General features: G+C 41.7%; 1 protein-coding gene across 1 annotated transcript in view; it reads left to right on the forward strand.

Moving 5' to 3' along the window:
• Positions 1-19126, forward strand: part of LOC139609959 (uncharacterized) — a 71887-nt gene that overhangs the window by 2123 nt on the left and 50638 nt on the right. The window lies entirely within an intron of this gene.

Below are 19126 nucleotides of genomic sequence, written 5' to 3' on the forward strand. Positions count from 1 at the left end.
AGCAGCAGCAAATAGTCATGAGCTTCCCCGTGTTGCTGGAAAGCCACAGAGGCTGGTGGCAGCAACCCCTCGCTGCCTGAAAGCACCTTCCATGTTTATATGAAGGATTTGCATTAATATGATGAAGGCATTTAATCAGTTTGATCAGTCAAAAACCAAAGAATCATCTGTCTTTGGTATATTTTCGTATTGTCATTTTGATCTGTTGTAATATAGCAGATCTTTTGGAAATTCAAGCAACAAATCATTTACGGATCAAAAACTTGACTAAGAAGGTAAAAGGGAAAAGTTTCTCCACATGACTGACAAGCACGACATTGTCAGGCTGGATGCCAGGGTGAAGGAGACTCAGACCTTCAGGGACAGAAGAAGAAATAACAAGGCTTGAGCAGCATTGCATTGACGCGGTTTGCCGGCGTCAGAGTGTTTGCACGAGGAAATGCTGTTTTGACAGTGATTGCCAGTGGCGTCAGGCAGCCCCAGTATCTTGGATTAGAGACAGCTGCTGCTCACGCGTTCACTGCACAGCCACTATAAAGTTTTTTGTTGAATTTGATCGCCGCCTATACCTTTTTATGATGTTTCACAATGCATTACCAACGGTCTGATGGTCTCTGCGGTAGATGTCTGTTATCAATGCAATCAATAACATCACATGGCCAAATTGCCAACAGGTTTTGGCAGGACACGAGTGAAAAGCATTATTCCCATAACAACAGAGGAGAAAGGAGTCTTTGTGGAGTTGTCCTTAGTAAATTGACAAGGCCTTTTACAGCCTTTGATACAGCGCTGGCTGCCTCACACAATGGAAGGCATATAAATTTGCAGATGTCGTCTGGAAAGCTCAAATGTCAGCGCTTTTCACAACAGCACCGGAGCCCTGTGAGAGGAATAATTGATTGGTTCACCTTTTGTCTCGAGCCAAATATTCATCCAGGAGGACAAAAAAAAAGGAGGCAAAGCAAAAGATGAAAGAGCATCTTCTAGAGTCAGCGTGTGCTTTTTTTTTTAAAGATAAATTGTTTTTCACAATATTTTATAGGTTACTCAGAGCTAATGTAACACACACACAGGCTTCAGGTTCAGGCGTCCACCCGGTGGATATGCAATCGCAGCTGTTTAGAAATTCAGAGCAGGTAACTTTTAAAAAAAAAAACAAAACATGCATTATCTGGACGATGCACAGGAGGCCTTTACATTAACAGGTGCTGTTATAAAGTGTGCTGGTTATCTTGATTTTGAAAATCGGGCAGATAGAGCTGCTGCACTGGTTGTATGGGCTTTACTTATTTTTTCTTTAGCAGAGGCAGGGCTCGTCTGCAGCTTTCTGCAGGTTCTTGCTCGAGTGAACAGTATTATGTGACCCTTCAACTCGTCAGACGGATTCTGTTTTCAAGTTGGAGTCAGATGGGATTTTTTTTTCCAAGTGAAATTTACCCACGTGCCTTTGTGTAAAAAAAAAAAAAAAAGCAGTGAGACCACAGCATTCAGGTTGTAAATGTTCACGTCTTCATATCAAACACTTGATTATCATTCACCTCTATTACTATTCAATCACTGCAGCTTCCCTCCTCCTCCACAATAATGTAAACATCTAGTATTTCCTGTCAAACTTGAGAGCCTCAAGATTTTGCTTGTGAAAAGTTAAATCAGACTGAATTATGGGGCAATTTGGGTGATGTGCAAAATATCCTGCATGCTTTCTCCCTGAAATGAGTGGGAAGCACATTTTAGTTTGACTCCATGAACGTGGCCAGGAGCCATTTTTCTTTAAATAAACTAAGATCAGCACTTTCTGAAAAACCCAACCCAACCATCATGCACAGTCAAAGTCACCGAAACCACGTTTGTCCCCCTTTCTGGTGTTTGGTGTGAACATTAACTGACCTGTACCTGCACTGCTGCCACCTGATTGGCTGATTGGATAATTGCGTGAACAAAGCAAGTGCAGTGGTTCTCATAATAAAAGTTTGAATGCTTACGTGAAAACCAGACCCAGGTTCCGAGACCTGACACGTGTGCAGAATTGTTCATTCTGCCTGCACACACCTAGAAGTCTCGAAATGGTGAACTGGACACGCACACACACACACACACACACACACACACACACACACTCTTATCGACAGCCCCATTGTAAGTGAAATGACAGTGAGTCACTGGGGTTGCATTGTTTTTGGCCATGGAACCAACAGGTGTCTTCTTCATGCATACACGTCCAGAGTCCCTGCAGCCTGACAGTATCTTTCTGTCCCTTCACTTCAGCAGCTAATGATAATTTAGATTCCACTTGTATTGTTGCATTGTGTCTCTCTCTCTCTCTTGTCCTTCAAAGCCTTGCCATTAATTTCCAGCCTGTGCAATTTTCCTCTCCAAGAGCAGAAAGGAGCAAAAGAAAAGGGAAAGAAAGATGACAAAGACAACACAGGGCTCTCTTTCCTTGGCCCTGTTGTTGTTCAAAATAGCCAAGCAATAATGTTTTGTCATTGGTTTACTCCTAAAAGCCCATTTGACGTTGGTTCTGAAAAGGAAGCAATAAAGAAATCTTTTCAGTAGTGTTGAATGAGCGAGAGAAGGAGGAATGAATCCCTTTGGGACGTTGCGACCGGAGAGGTCTTTTTACTTTCTCTGCCCTGGTAATCAAATGGAGCTGAAATGAAAATGGAGTTTTCTATGAAAATAGGGGCCTTTGTTGGCTTTGGAAGGCTGGTAATTCATAAACAATAAGCCGGCTCCTTTTGTTTGGGTTATAATATATTCCTGTTGCTCTGAAAGAGGTCTCTCTCTCCACGCGCACACACACACACACACACACACACACACACACACACACACACACACACACACACTGAAGCCAGGGTAAAAGCCAAAGCGAGTCTGCAGGGGAAGAGAGAATATAAAAGGAGGCAGAGAGGCAGGCTTTCCATTCATCGTCCTGGCTGGGAGACGGTAGGATGCTCGACTCCTTAACTCTCCATCCACCTCTCTTTCTCTGGAATCTCCATCAACCTGTTCCTTTCTGCTGTTACTAACACTCTCGCATCTTAGTGTTTTGTTTTTTGTTTTTTTAAGTCAAACTTAAACAGGGGTTGTCCTGGGCAGGATGGATTATGTTACGATTTTTTTTTTTTTTTTTTTTTTTTTTGTGATGCAGTTTTTGAGGTGACAAAAAACCTGCAACATCAGCAGCATGAATGAGTGGCACTCAGGTCCCATTCTGCAAAAACAGGACTTTCCTATCAAAGTCATGGGGAGTCAGGGGCAGTGTACTGGTCTGACTTCAGCGGAGCAGCACTTCAGTGAGCGGAGAGTGATTTGTCTGCATGGTTCAACCCTTTAACCCAGAGAGATGTCAGCAACATTGCACATAACGGACTGATGCAAACAGCTGACAGGACTGGATCAGAGGAGTATGACCTCATGTTCACACCTGAATGAGTGTGAATATGAAGAAAGAAGACACTTTCCACACATGTGCTGTCCTTCTTTGTATCATTTAGACCAAACTTTATGAACTTGTGGATGGACACTTGTTACGTGACGTGGGAGGAGATATGGATATTTACGTATTGTGGTTTTGGACTGAGCCAACGTGATGTAAGTGCTGCTTTTTGTATGTTTAACAAACGGGATTTAGCTCTTATTTTTTAATTTCAGCTGTCTGGAATCAGGAGCATGTTTAAGTTGAGGTGGTTGCCAAACGTGAAAACACGAGACACTAAAACTCCACCTCGCACCAACACGCCGGGAGTCTTGAGAGTTAAGTTCATGTGGGTCGAGCTCAGGATGATATTCAGCATTTATGCACCAGTAGATGACGCTGACACTGACTCCTGGAAATTATGTTTCCATGCTACCAAACGGTTTTACCAAATGTTTTTGGAGGAAAGTGTTTTATGGACCATGTTCAGTGGTAAGGTTTTCTAAAGGAGATCCATACTGTAAGCTTTAAATCAACATTTAAATGCAGTAAATTGTTAAGAAACTCAGCTTTATAGGGTCAGTGTGTGGTACTGTCACATCGCCTCCCCCATGAAACGGAGACCCCTAGGGTTTTTGTAAAAATCAAATGAGGTCCGAGACAGAGCATCTGCCGTTACTTTCTCCCGACCCCTGCAGACCCCTGTTCTGTGTGTTTTGGTCGTTGGACATTGTGACGGCCGTTGACCCTGAAACCACATATACGTCAAAAAACTGTAAGGACCAGGTCAATGCGAGTATTTCCTTTTCCACAACTGTAATAATTCACTTGGTGATGAATGAACTCGCGTGAGAAAAAGTGCAGTGATTGGTCAATGCTCCCTTGCCCTCCCATGGGGGGGGCGGGTGGTTAGGAACCAGAATATCTAGCAGTGTCCCTGTAAGTAGATGTTTTGCACCACCACTCTTCAGTCATGTAACTTCTGTTGCTTGGAAAAGTTTGCTCCAGGCAGCTAAGCCCTTTTTCATACAGATGGCGGAGACAATCTGACTTTAGAACGACATTTATAAACAATGGGTGACTTCCCCCCTGAATTAATCTTCATATATTTAGACTACAGTCTACTCTTTATCACCTCTGCTGCTTTGTAGCTGACAAAATGTGTTAAGTAATAAGAACAACACTATATGCAGTGTGTGGATGAATAAAAGATTTTTGGGGCAATTTTAACGATGTAAAATGTCCATAACTGGATTTAATTTGCAGCTGGTGTCACTAATGTTAATAATGATCCTGCCTCATGACACAGGCATTAAACTTGGTGAGAGAGAGGAAGCTGCAGGGCTCATATGTTGCAAACTTCAGGGCTGTATCTGCTGTAACTTGAATTAACCAACAAACTTGCACTCCTCGTCCTTGTTCATTCATTGTTTGTTCATCCATGGCCACAAGCAGCAGACTAGTTAATGTGACAAGTGCAATTAGACTGAACAAACCATCCAGTTATCATAGAGTCAAAGTGTAAGGTCCAGAATCCCATAAGTTACTGACATAAATTAAAAAAAATAATAAAAAAATTGTTTTTAGCTTTGGATGCTGAACATCATTTTGTGGTTTGTGGGTTTTTCCATCACTTACCACTCATCAAACTACACAACCTTTATCTTTTCCACCTTATTCTGCGAAGATTCAGATGATTCAATGGCATTTTATAATCAGAATCAGAATCAGAATCAATTTTATTGCCAAGTATGTTTCACATACAAGGAATTTGTTCTGGTGATTGGTGCAGTCGGAGGTTCTTGGAGGTTCTTGGAGGTTCTTGTAAACAACAGGTTTACACAGTTTTAGTTTCAGCCTGTATGTGGGAATCAGGTGGACTATGACAATATATATATAATATACCGTATCCAAAACTTAGAGGTAATGTGACCGACTGGTATCGAAACTTTTACTAGTACTAATTATGCTATATAAAAGTCAATAGATGGTGGATTACTGGCGAGATTATCATTGGGTTTTAAAAAGCCACTTATTGTAACTGCTGTCTCTCCTCAACCCTGTTTTGAACATAATAACCTGCTTTTCCAAATAGCTAAAGAACAGTAAATCTCTTGAACTTGCCTGAAATTCACTTCTTGGAAAAAGTAGAGAACTTGAGAAATGGCTCAACAGCAACCTCTGAAACCTTAACATCTCCAGTTGGTGTAGGTCTCTGGTCTCCTGGTGTGCAGGGTCATCAATCTGCAGTTGTCTTTGAGGTAAACGCAGGTCAGCGATTTATAGCAGCCAGTGTGACGTTAGTCTGCGTTTAGACTGTTTTGAATACAAGTACAGATCTGATGTGCGTATTCTCGTCGTGTTGTCAGCGTGGAGTTTCTTCTTAGAGTTCATCTGTCAATCAAACTGTGTTTTTGTTTGGATCCTCTGCTGTTGAGCTTTAGTTTCTGTAGGCGGGGTTCACTCTTCTGGACTGTTGGTCAGAAAAAAAATACATTTGAAGATGCCACCTTGAGCTGTGATGGACCATTTTTCACATTTTAATTTTTGTTTTTACAGATTGACTAATCCAGAGCATAATCAACAGATTAATCAATAATGAAAATAATATCTGTTGCAACCCTGATCTTAAAACCAGACTCAGTAATTTGACAGATTTCATGAAGAATTAAATAACTATTGTGACAGAATAAGATACAGGTGTTACAAGACTAAAAGAGACATTTGTCTGATTGAAGCTCGAATCTGTGTCACCATGAAAAGATGAAATTTTCAGTCTATTCAGAAATTGACAAAATTATTCTCAGTGGGTTCACAGCAGTTCAACGTACTCACAAGGTGAAAACTGTGATTTAACCACTAGATGGCAGCATGGTCTAACAAACAGGAAGCCAGTGCGTCCTGCTCATTAGACAGGAAGTGAAATGCCTTTTTTTTTCTTCCTTAAATTCTTCACAAATATGGGCCCAAGCAGATTATTACACAGAATTAGATACTGTCTAATTTCATATGATCCGATGCCTTTAAATCAACTATCATGAGCATGTTTTAGTTCAAGTGGACAGGACATAGTATCAGTTATTTTCCTACTACAGTCGCCTGTGACTATTAAATTTCATCACCTTTCTAACGCTGTTATGCAAATTTCAAAACAAATTATCCATGAAAAATGTACTTAACCTGATACTTCTATGGATGATCAGCCGTTGCACACAATTCTGGTTCAGTAAGGAGTTGGAGTAAGAAACTTTAGTGTAGCTTCACCCTGTTGCTGGGCTGTAGCAGGATTTTAGAAAATCTGAGGTCAAGAGTGCAAACCCCACCACCACTTTAAGGAATTCTCCATAAGACAGCAGTCTGTTGAATGCTCTTGTGCAAAATTTTTATACAAAATATATTTCTACCAATACGATAATCTAAATACTAATTCTCTGTATGTACAAGTTTATGATTTTGGCTAAAACGGTCATATACAGGAGTTTTAAATGAAAAAACACAAAAAACTTCATCTGTACTTTTAAAATTTAAACACATTTTGTTTATAAAAACTCCCAAGTCTGTGACACAATACTGTGTGTCTACAGTAGTAGCTACAGCCATACCATGATATAGCTGTTCAAACAGGAAATTTTCTTCTCTTTTGGGGTTTGCTCTGCAAACTTTTTTTAAACTTGTCTTGAGAAAGTGACGTGTAGTACACGAGGGCAGAACCACGGTAAGACACTGGCTCTCTGCTTTTATAGCCATGAGGACTGTAGAAACTCTGCACTAGAGGGAGCTTGACATCCACCTTAAGACGACTTATTTCAACCTCAGGGAAGCCACTGAAGTCGTAGTGACTGTGGTCCCGTTTTATAAACTTTGTTTGTGTCTACATCAGCACATAGGACCTGACTGGAAAACAACCTAACTGACCAGCAAAATCAAGTTATTGAGCATCTAACACAGTGCACTGTGGGAACCAGCTGTAATGTCACATCACTGTGAGACACATTAGAACATTAGAAAAGGAGATATATTTTAATTCGCACCAAATTTGCAACATGACCCTAAGAAATACTGCAATTTTTACCTTGGTTTGACATCAAAAAATGAACCTGAAATTCAGAAGGTCCACAAACCATTTTGATCATGTCACATCTCCTAAAAAACAATAAACACACAATAAATTCCTGCTCCTATTGGCTCAACTCAGAGTAAAAGATCTGAGAACTGAGAAGTTCTCTCCACAGGGTAGGGAGGGACCACTGAGCTCGACCATGCTGTGAGACTAATGTTTTCTTTTTAACTTTCTTTGTGTCATTCCACAGTTTCCAGCTGCAGCTAAAAATGCTGTAAAATATTAATCATGCATATTGGTGGATTCTGACTGTGCATTGTAAATGAGGAAATAGCCCTTACAACTGACAGCATGGGTGTTTTTCCAGAGGTGCTGAGATTAAAATATGAATAGACGTGCTGGAAATATCACTTCCTCTCACTATGCGCGCGTTATTGCATTTCTTGAGCTGTTATTTAGACTAACTGTACCATAATGGCCAGATGAGCTTGAGTGGAATAAATACTGCCATTATGAGAGCTTAGCGTCTCTTGCACACTTTTCCTGATGCTGCTTCGAAGCGGTATTCAGAGCTAAGTGTTTCCCACAATGCACCACAGCCAACTGTGCCACATCAGTCCAGCTGCTGTACAGTAAACTGATAACTCTATTTAATTGCTTTATTAACTGCATTCCTCCCCTCCGCTCCTGCAAGGTTTTCACCGTCATGTTATCGTAACTTTAAACTGTATCAGATTTATTTGTTCCAACAAATCGCCTGAGCTGGTTTGTATTTGTGTCAGCGATGGGTGGTCCCGGCGCGCTCTGGTAAACCTCCACGTGCCGGCAGTCTTCACGGACACTTAACTGCTCACCCACACTGCAAGTGTGGCTCTTGGGACGGACTCTGAGGTTAACTGAGTGCAAAGACGGGACGAGCAAAGTGAGATGGTCGATTGTAGCGGACCAGACAAGATGCTGCAGGAAAAGTCTGAGCTCTGACCTGTTGTGTGTGGGAATAAACTCTACAGACCCTTTACTGTCAGATGATCTATTGAAAAAAAACAATATAATAGCCACATCAAAATTATGAGATAATGAAAAGCAATTATACACAAGTTACAAATGCCTCACAGGTTGTCGACAAATACATAATTAAACACATTGAAATTACATTATCGCATGAATACTCAGCACTAATGGGTCGGACCACAGCCATCTTTGAACTTGGCCTTCATTCTTATCTCAATTAACACACCTGTAAAGTTTCATGAGTGTATCTCGCACGGTCGTGGCACTATTGCCGTTCACAGACAGACAGAAACTTAAATAGCTGCGTGTCGAAAAATGTCTCGGTGGTAGTTCCTGTTACTGCAGGCGTCTCCAGGGCCGCAGGACTCGCAAGGTGAAAACAATAGGGGCCGCACACTGTTGAGGCTGGTAACAAACATAAGTGGCGTGCAGCAATCCGAACCATTTGCAGAACAAACAGGGGCCAATGGGATACGAGAGCTTTCCTGTGGACTGAATTGCCCAAAAGTGCAAGGCTGCCATCAAACCACGTTAATGTGATGGATATCCAGCGTTGTGCATTCATCCTCCACGCAGTAAACATGGAAGCTGACAAACAGACCCTAGTGAGAGGGCCTCCAGCACGGCACACTGCGCTCTCTGCCTCGAATGTGTCGACAAATATAGCCAGGGTTCAAGTACATTTTATGTAAAAAGAACACACAAATAGACACACATTTCCTTAACCCAATTTTTGCAATTTCCTAAGAGTAAGCAGCTTAGTCCTCCTCTATTTCTGGTATTCTGTGTAAGGATGGATGAATTTGACCAGGCGCGTTTTCTTTCTTTGCTCTCAGGAGCGAAAAATGTGACTTTTTTTTTGGTTTATTTAGTTTTGCTTTCTTTATCGTCACAGTGTCTAATCACAAGATCATCTTTTGAAGACCGTTACTTCTTCTGATGAGTAATAACGTCACACCGGATTCAGTGTAGATGAGAGCAGGGCTGTAGTTAGGATTTTAGAAACCCGGAGGTCATGGTCCAGATTTCCAAAGTGCATTCCTCAAATTTGTAAAAATCACACTACAGGAACTCTGTTAATTTAGTTTCAGAGCCTTGTTTGCAATGTCCAAATATAATTCTGGTTTTGTTTTAAAAAAAAAAAAAAAAGTAGAATCAGCCCTAAATTTGGCCTAAACTAGAGTATTTTCAAACAGAGAATTTCACTATCCATGTCAGTGTTTAGAGCAGTAAATGTAAAAAACCTCCATGAACTGTAGGTTAAGTCAATTTGTGTGTGAACTGTGGCCAAAAAAAAAAAGTGGATTTTTACTGTAAAACAAACGGCTTAGAATAAAACAGGGGCGCTCGGTTGATCCGCTAAGTGACGCGTCACCTTTCAGCCGCCTGGTTGACGAGCATCACGAATGCAAATCTGTCTCTGTATATATTTAAATGGGTTTCCCAACCATCCGCATGTCAGTGCTCCACCCATTACTCAGACCCCCTCACTATGAAGGAACTACACTGTCATCACCGCACCACTGCAAGCATTACACAAGATATTCAGGCAGACTAAATGGTCCAACCAATTACAATGATTTTAGAGGAGCTGTGTTGTTTGCATTAGTGGAGGAAAATGGACTGCCATTTTCCATGCTGTTGGGTGGAAATTGAGAACGGAGCTCTCTTCAGAGTCTATAATGGATAAGAATATCAATCAGCTGGCTGATGTAACTACACATGCTTTTTTTTTTTGACCACGTATCACATCATGCACTTCAGTCTGTTCAATACATTTCTAATTACATGATTAAATATATTTTTACCCCCACTGCTAGTGAGTGCACAGGCCTGTGTAGATGCTACTGCTGATGATGGGCTGTTTGTGCTTTTTGGATAAAACTCCTTTAAAACTTGGGACGTTTCACAAGGCTTTACAAACTTTGATCTTCAGTTTGGAGAAGAAAGAACTTGGAGAGAAATCAGAGGAGTGCGTCTGTCGTCTTATCTTGAGGCCTTGTCTTAACGAGGGTCTCAATATTTTAATTATAAGCTTACATCCTTACATATTCCTAAATTAACGCAGTTAATATGGGCTCAAGATAACTATTTAACCACTGTTATTTTTTACATTTGACTTTGCTTTTGCTATTGAGTAAACTACTGCAGAAATAATCAGTCAATTACTCAATTATCCATCAAAAGAAAATGAATTAACAACAATCCTGATGAATTGTTTAGGTCATTCATAAAGAAAAAATACTCTCTAGCTTCTCAGTTTGAGGATTTTCTGTTTTTTATATTATTTTAAATATAATTATGTTTCGGGCCATTGCTTGGACAAGCCAATCTGAAGATATCGCCTTGTACTGTGGGAAATTGTGATGTAGATTTTTCACTGTTATCTGTAATGATAAAATGTTAGTTGCAGCCCTGGTGCAAAAAAGGAACTTGTGTAAAAAAAAAAAAAAAAAAAAAAAAAATGTTTCTCATTTATCTGTCACTAAGAACAATCAGCCTCTGACTGCATTTCTTAATGTAAAAAGAGCAGACTACAAATCTCATTGTGCAGCCACCCACCACTCACATCGTTAGATCTCTCTCTCTCAGACAAATTCCCCACCCAATACACACACAGACACACACACTCACATGCACACTTAGCGAGCACTGCTAAGTAAGAAATCAAATGTCATTCTCGGGGCAAAGTCGATTTCAATCTCTATTTTCAGCTTTTTCCAAAATCTATAAATGCAGCTCTTAACACAGGGGTGAGAGCTGGGTGAGCAGAGGGTTAAAGGGGGTCCGGGGCTCTGTCAGGCTTGGGTTAACTGCCGTGTCAAAGTGGCTTTTGTCCTCTGAACAGCGCTGGGATGACGGTGTGTGTGTGTGGCTGACAACACAGCCTGAAGTGATCTGGAAGGTTACCGGTTTGAATCTGCACAGCGAATGAGCGTCGCTGCTCCGACACGGCTGCCAGGAGGGTGCTTTTATATCAACCTCTTCAGAGGAACAAAGTTGTTTTTCATCGCTTCAAATGCAGCAGGAGGATGTTTTTGTAGGCCTTGTCACTCAGTAAAGACAAATATCTGGTTGTATACGTTGCTGTTGTGTGATCAAAATGCATTCGGCCTTATAGCTGGCAATAACCACAACAGAAATGCCTCTCCAGCCACATATCATAGCTGTCTCACAACAAGCCTCGCCTCAAAATAATTTCTTAATCCATTAATTGGCGTGGAGCAGCATTCGGGGCAGGGCTTTTTGTTCAATATGTTTTTCAGAGATGCATACTAATCATATAAAGTGATCCTTTGTACTCAGGTTGACAGCAGCGACGAGGGCTTTTAGATGCACGCGCACGCACACACACACACACACACACACACACACACACACACACACACAGAGGCATGTGTCTGGGAGCGCCGACGGCAGAACGAGTGTATTATTTTCCCTGAAGAGTGTTATTTTCCTGTCAAGGCTTGATGGCAACGTGCCAACAGATGTGACAGGGAGCGATCATCCCTCCTTCATACAGTACAGAGAGAGGGAGGAAGTGAGGAGGGATGGATGAGGACGGAGAAGAGGAAGACAGACACACTAGCTGGGTTTCCATCCAGGCATTTTTATGCAAATTTGAAAAAAAAAAAAAAAAGCGGCATGGAAATGTCTAATTCTAATGACATTTTCTCGCAAGAAAAGTTTTTCACTTGGGGCTGGAAGTTTGATTTAAGAAGTTCTGATTGAAATCAAATGCATGCTGATGCTATCTGTCCACCCAGATCTCCCCACAACGATGGACTGCTGTTGCACCAAGACAGGCCTCTGCTGTACTTCTGTCCACTAGTCCATATTAATTACACTTGAAAGACTCAACGGCAGCATCTGTTTTCAGAAATGATGACTTGGTTACACACAATAATCAACACAACAGTTTTTCGGACAATGGTTGGTGCTATCGCATGTTTACCAACAAAATCTTGACCCTTTTTTCACTTTTCCAACACTGTTTAACAGAATATTAGACTTTGCATTTGACAGCAGCCCGTCAAGGTGTTTCCTTCTTTGCAGCGTTTAAGGTTTTTCTCTTCATGGTCAGTGTGGTGTGTGAAATTCAGATGATTTTCAGATTCAATTGTCCAGACTTCAGGTCTAATTTTCTCCACAACAAGTTCTCAAAATCCTTTTTTTCCCCCTCCTGAACGACACACATGAACTTTTCCTCATCTTGCGCAGGCATCAGCAGGTTTGGTTAGATTTAAATAGTGAGGGTAAGATTGTTATAATAACTACTTGTTTAAGGTTAGGGTCAGAGGGTTAGGATTTTTTTTCTATGTAAAAACACATGCAAGTTAAAAAAGAAAGAACATTTGTGTATGTGAATTATCAGAGGCATACCGGGCAGTGTTTGACCAGCTGAAGCTAAGAGTGGACATTATAGTTTTTCTTGAAAGGACCATAATCAGTTACTGCGAATGTGGGAATCTCTGCTTGGTGAAATGGACTTGCCTCGTCGAATGTTGCTCTGCACACTAAACCTGGGCTCCCACTCCAGATCCTGCCTCAGTAATGTGATCTCCTGAGCCAGCTCTTCCTGAGAGGCAAACACTGCCTCGCAAATGAGCGCTGCTATTCAGAGCTAACTGATAAATAACAGCCGCTGCAGATCAGATTATAGTGTGTGTGTTAATGGCACTGTTCTCTTTTGTCATGTGGTAAAGTCTGTAAGTAAACCGATTCTCTCAGTTATCTCCCACTCTTTCGGTGTTCGTCCATATCTCTCTCTCTCTCTCTCTCTCTCTCCTCCTTTACCCTCTTCATTTACTTCTTCTCTGACTCAAAAACAATGGAAAAGCAAAACAAAGCAGAAGAAAACAAAAGGAAAGAAAGAAGAACATGTCATTACTGGTTTTGTTTCTACAGCGGCACAATACCCTGACCACCCTCATCAAATGATAGAGAGAGATTGCGTACATGCAGGCGAGTAAGAGAGAGAGAGAGCGAGATAGAGCCCCCGCATGACGAAAGGCAGTTTAATTTAGATAATTATCTCGCAAATTAACCACAAACTCCTTCCTTGTTAATTACCTGTCTTGGGGAACAGTGCAGGAAAACAAAAAGCAGAGCCATGGAGGTCTTTGTTCAGATCTTCCTGGGGGGGCCGTAAATTGGTTACGCCCCTGCTGAAAGGCCAGATAACCCCTTTGAGGTAACAACCACTAAAGCATTTGATAGGCTAATGGGGAATACTGTTAGCATCCACGCTTGTAATTGGACGTCATAAATCTGGAACAGGTGATGGGGGAACAAAAGAGGGGTTTTGTCTGGGTGTCGAGGCCACGGCGCGACTTGTAAATCCTTCCCCCTGCTCAATGGCGCTATCTGACGGCCCACGTATGGCGAGGACAGGAGATGCATGGAGACCTGATCTCCCACATCGATCCTGCGCGACGTGAGGAGTATTTATGTGCGCTCAGATACACAACTATACGTGTGTGTGTGTGTGTGTGTGTGTGTGTGTGTGTGTGTGTGTGTGTGTGTGTGTGTGTGTGTGTGTATCTGCCCCAGCACTGCTAATAAAAAGACCTTTTCTTATCTTGGTGTCTGCTGAAGGTGATTCTGTCAGCAGCTATTAACCTTGCCTTTATAATGACAGCTCGCCTGATTAGTTTCAACACTTAAAGCCCTGACATTTTAAATTTCATTGTATTTTTTTTTTCTCCTTCGGGTCTTTGACACAGTAGGAAATACATTTTCTACACCTTTATCTCCTCTAATAATGACTTGTTAGCGTTGTTAGTGTTCCTCATTAAAAACCAACATTAAAGCTTTGTTGTTTTTTGGTCAAGTAAAGAGCACATGTAAACTTTAATTAGTAATGCTATACTTATTCTCAGCCTTCTTAGAAGTAGAAAATCAAAAGGTAAAATAAATGTTTCATTAAATTTGAAAGTTTCTTTTTTTAAAAAGAGAAAGCCCAAAGAAAAGCACAGCAGGTGGTCAAACCACTTAACAAATCTGGGAAACAGATTATATTTTAGCTTGTGTGAAGAATTTGACAAGGTTAGTGGTTTGACAAAAACTAAGCTTAATTCCCCCTAATGTCTCCTCTTAAGTGCTAATTAAAATAACTGTCTTTATCTGTGGTCAGTGTCAGGGAGGTATTTTGTTATCTCATGATTTCACTGATTTTGCAGCTCTGTGTGTTATTAAGACCCATAAATTGAATACCATCAGAAACGGGGACGCCTGAAACCTTATCTGAGTTAGCTGGAAGTGTTGTCATCTTCTTAAACCTGCACGTTTCTTTTTTTTTTTTTTTTTTTCCATGATCCTCTATTAGCTGAAAGATTTGGACTTTGAAGGACCCATCAAACACATCAGAAAAGCTGACGTTTCCATTTCAGAGATACAAGTTGTCAGCTCTGTGTGTGCGAGGACTTTGGTTTAACCAGATCGCTGCGGCGCTTCTGACATAAGATGAGTTTAACTGAAGTAGCTGAACAATGCGTGGAACAGAAAGACGGTTTGTTATGTGACCCCTGTTCCTCCTCCTTTCTGTGAACATGCTCTGTGACAGAATCAAGTTATTGGCTGAAGACACCGTCGGCACCTTCTGTTATTATGTTGGCGCTTCCCTCCGTGATTCAGTCTCAAAATTGATTTGTCATGATGGACCTAGTTGCTATTTATCTCTATACACTGCAACAAAACAGTGCGTGGTTGCGTTCCCTCGACACACTGGAACATGCACCAACAGAAACTTGACTAAACAGCTCCAGCTCACTCACATTTTTCCAGACCTTTCAACCATATTACGTGGTCTTCATCAGGAATGGAAGCTGTAATATGGTTGGTTTGGGATTGTTTTGCCAATATACAAAGATATTTTCACTTTTGAGGCCCAAAGTAGTTTACAGACTGTAATATGAGTTTGATCCAGTAACACATCTTCACACAACCTTGTTCGGCTCCAAATCACAAATTAGCATCATGTTTATTATTTTAACCTTCAAAAGAAAATATCTTAACTGAAACTCTGGACTATAAATCTCTCCATCCTTGTGAGGACATTTTAATAGAAAAGAACACACACACACACACACACACACACACACACACACACACACACACACACACACACACACACACACACTAAGACCAGTTGCGCTGTGTGTGATGACACTGTTGTTGCTAAGCTGTTGGCCACGTTCTCCAAACCAGGTGTGAGAGCCATGAGAGTACACACACACACACACACACACACACACACACACACACACACCTCATACTTAACACACACCGTGAACGGGGGGAACGTCGGAGCTGCACCAATATTTGTGTTTTGTGGCTGTCACGTATTTGTCCAAGTCCTCGTCGCTGCTCTCCACATCTACTGGCAGCAGGTGTGAACAACTCTCGTGCTGAGAGGGACACACTCTACCGTCACCCTGTCAGAGAGGGAGGGAGAGAAAGAGAGACACACACACACACTCAGGCTGGGGGAGGAGGGGAGGAGGGGAGGAGGGAGAGGGAGAGATCAATAGTAGTGAGTGTGGAGTTTGGATAATTACAGTTGTTAGCAGGGAGAGGAGAGCAGCTATAGTGGCCTCTCCACTCAGAGTCTCTTATCACTCTCTGGCCTGTCATTACAGCTTTAAATGCTGCTGTGGCAAAGTGGCAACTGTGTGTGTGTGCGCCTGTGTCTGTCTTTTTTTTTTTCCTGTCCTCTCCTCTTTATGTCTCCTCTCCTTGTTTCCTCTCCTTTCCCCTTCTCATTTCTCCTCCTCTCTTTAGGTCACCTCTCCTCTCCTAGTTTCTCCTCACCCCTTCTCTTTACATCTCTTCCTCTAATCCTCTCTCCTTTACTTGTCTCCTCTCCTTTCTTCTTTCCTGCCTTCTTCTCTTTATATCTCTTCTCCTTTCTTGTTTCTTGCCCTCTCCTCATATCTCCCCTTATCCCCTTCCCTCCTTGTTTCTCCTCTCCTCACACCTCCTCCCTTTTTGTTATCCTCTCCTTTCCCCTCTTCTGTCTATATTTCCTCTCTTGGTATCTTTTTTTCTTTTCTTTTATGTCTTGTCTTGCCTCCTCTTCTGTCACCTCCTTTATCTTTCTCATCATCTCTTCTTCTTCTCTTATAGTTTTATCCTTCCTCTCTTCTGTTCTGTTTCACCTCTCCTTTATGCTCCTCTTCTCTCCCCCTTTCACCTCTTTTCCAAGCACCTCCTCTCTTGCATCTCTTCATATCCTCCTTACATAATTCTTCCCAGTTTGTTCTGCCCCTCCATTGTTGACACTTTAGAAAAGTCTGGCAGGTTTGTGTACAGAGAAACTTCACTGAAGGTCCTGACAACCTTTGGACAGTGTGTCTGAACCAGGTTCCTACCTCAGACTCAGCTGGAGGTCTCTGTTCAGGCCTGCCTTTTAGAGAAACACAGTGTGGGTACACGCGGGGCGGGGTGGGTTTGTCTAGTTCCTGTTGCACTTGGTCAGACAAAACTCAGCATCCAGCAGCAGAGGTAGGTCTGTATGGTATTTCCTATACAATAATCTCTTATCATCTCTTCTCTTCTCTAAGTGTGCTCTACCTCTCCTCTCATCCAGTCTTTCCATCACCACCTCCTCATGTCTGTTCCTTCATCCAATAATCTCTTGTCATCTATCCTTTTTTCCTAATTTGTTCTCTCCATTCTTCTGTTTTTTTGTTTTGTTTTTTTTTTGCTCTCCTCCTCTCTTACATCTCCTCTCTCATCCAACAATCTCTCTTCATCTCCTTCTCCCTGCTCCTCTACATTCTTTGTCCCTTCCCTCCTTCTCCTTTCTCTTCCTTTTTCTCACACCATCAGCGGTGCCAGCAAGAAGAATTTGCTGTGGAGATCCACGCTCTTCATTTCTCAGAAAGAGACAGAGAGAGGTTTTGACTGTCCAGCCAGACAGGATATTCTTAGTTGTTGAGTCTTGACACGCGACACTAAAATAGGCCTGAAGAAACTGGAGTTAAATCCCCTTTGGTTTGCTGTGGTTGTTTCTCACCACGCGCACACACACACACACACACACACACACACACACACACACACACACACACACACAGTTGTGGTTTTGTTGATCTTCACTGATGTTGAGGAGCCTTGTCAGACATAAGAAGGAGATGAGAATGATGGAGAGAAGGATTAGATGGGTACAAAACAATGGTGGTTTGTTCCCTCCGGGCTGTTTGCTCTGATTTAGATGGAGCAGGATTAACTGAGGATGAGGAGATCAGAGTAGTGTGTGTGTGTGCGCACAGTATATTGGAATATGTGTGTGTGTTGAAGAGAAGTGGGCTGGTGATACGTAGACGCTTGAGGCAAAGCTGTCAGATATTCGTCCGATTTTCTTGTGTTCCGTAGGTGGTGCATAGTGTACCATGAAGGATACACACACACACACACACACACACACACACACACACACACACACAGGTCCTGCACTGCAAAATATGGCAAAAAAAAGTTGCAAAGCTCCAACTCTGGTATTTCGGGTTTAAAATATTCTCTTTATCTGAAACATTCATGAAAATATTCACTTTTTGTGGTGTTTGTGCACTGGCAGATGGTCTAAAACTGTTGAGCAAAGTGTGTGTGTGTGTGTGTGTGTGTTATTGAAGCCAAAGGGGGAAACGGAACTATGTGAATGTGGTTTTGATCATTAGGAAGCACTAACATGGTAGTTCATGCAACCAGACGTGAGCTGTCTCTCAAATCCCGCTCTGTGTGCGTGTGTGTGTGTGTTACGAGCATTGAGTCGAGTATCACAATGAGGCAGGAAATCACTGCGAGGATAAAAATTCTCTCTCTCTCTCTCTCCCTCTCTCTCCCCTCCTCATACAAAACACCCACAAATAACCCACTAATCTCTGCCTCTGCCCGCGTGCCATTCAAGGCTTCCTCCAATTAAAAAGCATCAGGGAGTTGAACCCGCCATCTTATTTATCATATTAATTAGAAACTCCCCTGACAACAAAGAGAGGCCTACAGCTGTGGAGCAGAGGAGAAGCCTGGGAAATGAAGGACGGTTTGATTTGTTGTCTTGCTAATGTGACACCTATTATACAGGTTAGGCCTCAGATACAAAGACGCCACAACAGCATATGGTAATTGTAAGTGTACATATGCGTGCATGTGCGTGCGTGTGTCTGTGTGTGTATGTGTGTGTGGTAAACACGTTGGCATCAAAGGATCTGCTCTGACGAACTACTTTTTTGTATCTCGTTGAACAGGTTGTTGATGGTATGTGTTCTAACATATGTTAAGATGTGCATGTTACTTTATGTGGATTATACAGAATCACAATTGTGATTAACTAACTCACTTCAAGGGGTTTTAATAGCAGTTATTTATTTATTTCATATTTGTGCTGTATCATCATTGGTTACACTAACTAACTCCATTATAAGGGGCTGTGAGTTGTAGCTAATGTTGATTTGTAATGAGTTCTGGTGTTCGCTTAATTAACAGCTACCAATCATTTATTAAAGTGAACCCCTTCATTAATAATTAATGAAGGGGTTTTGGTGTGGATGCTCCACAGCTCTTTTACAGAACCTACATGGTTGACCAGTCCATTGGTTGGGTCTTTTTTTACAGAATTAAAACTACTGTAATGG

The sequence above is a fragment of the Trachinotus anak genome, unplaced genomic scaffold (genome assembly GCF_046630095.1).
Source record: "Trachinotus anak isolate AG129_WGS33_773 ecotype Australia unplaced genomic scaffold, CSIRO_AGI_Tana_v1 ptg000026l, whole genome shotgun sequence".
Classification (NCBI taxonomy): domain Eukaryota; kingdom Metazoa; phylum Chordata; class Actinopteri; order Carangiformes; family Carangidae; genus Trachinotus; species Trachinotus anak.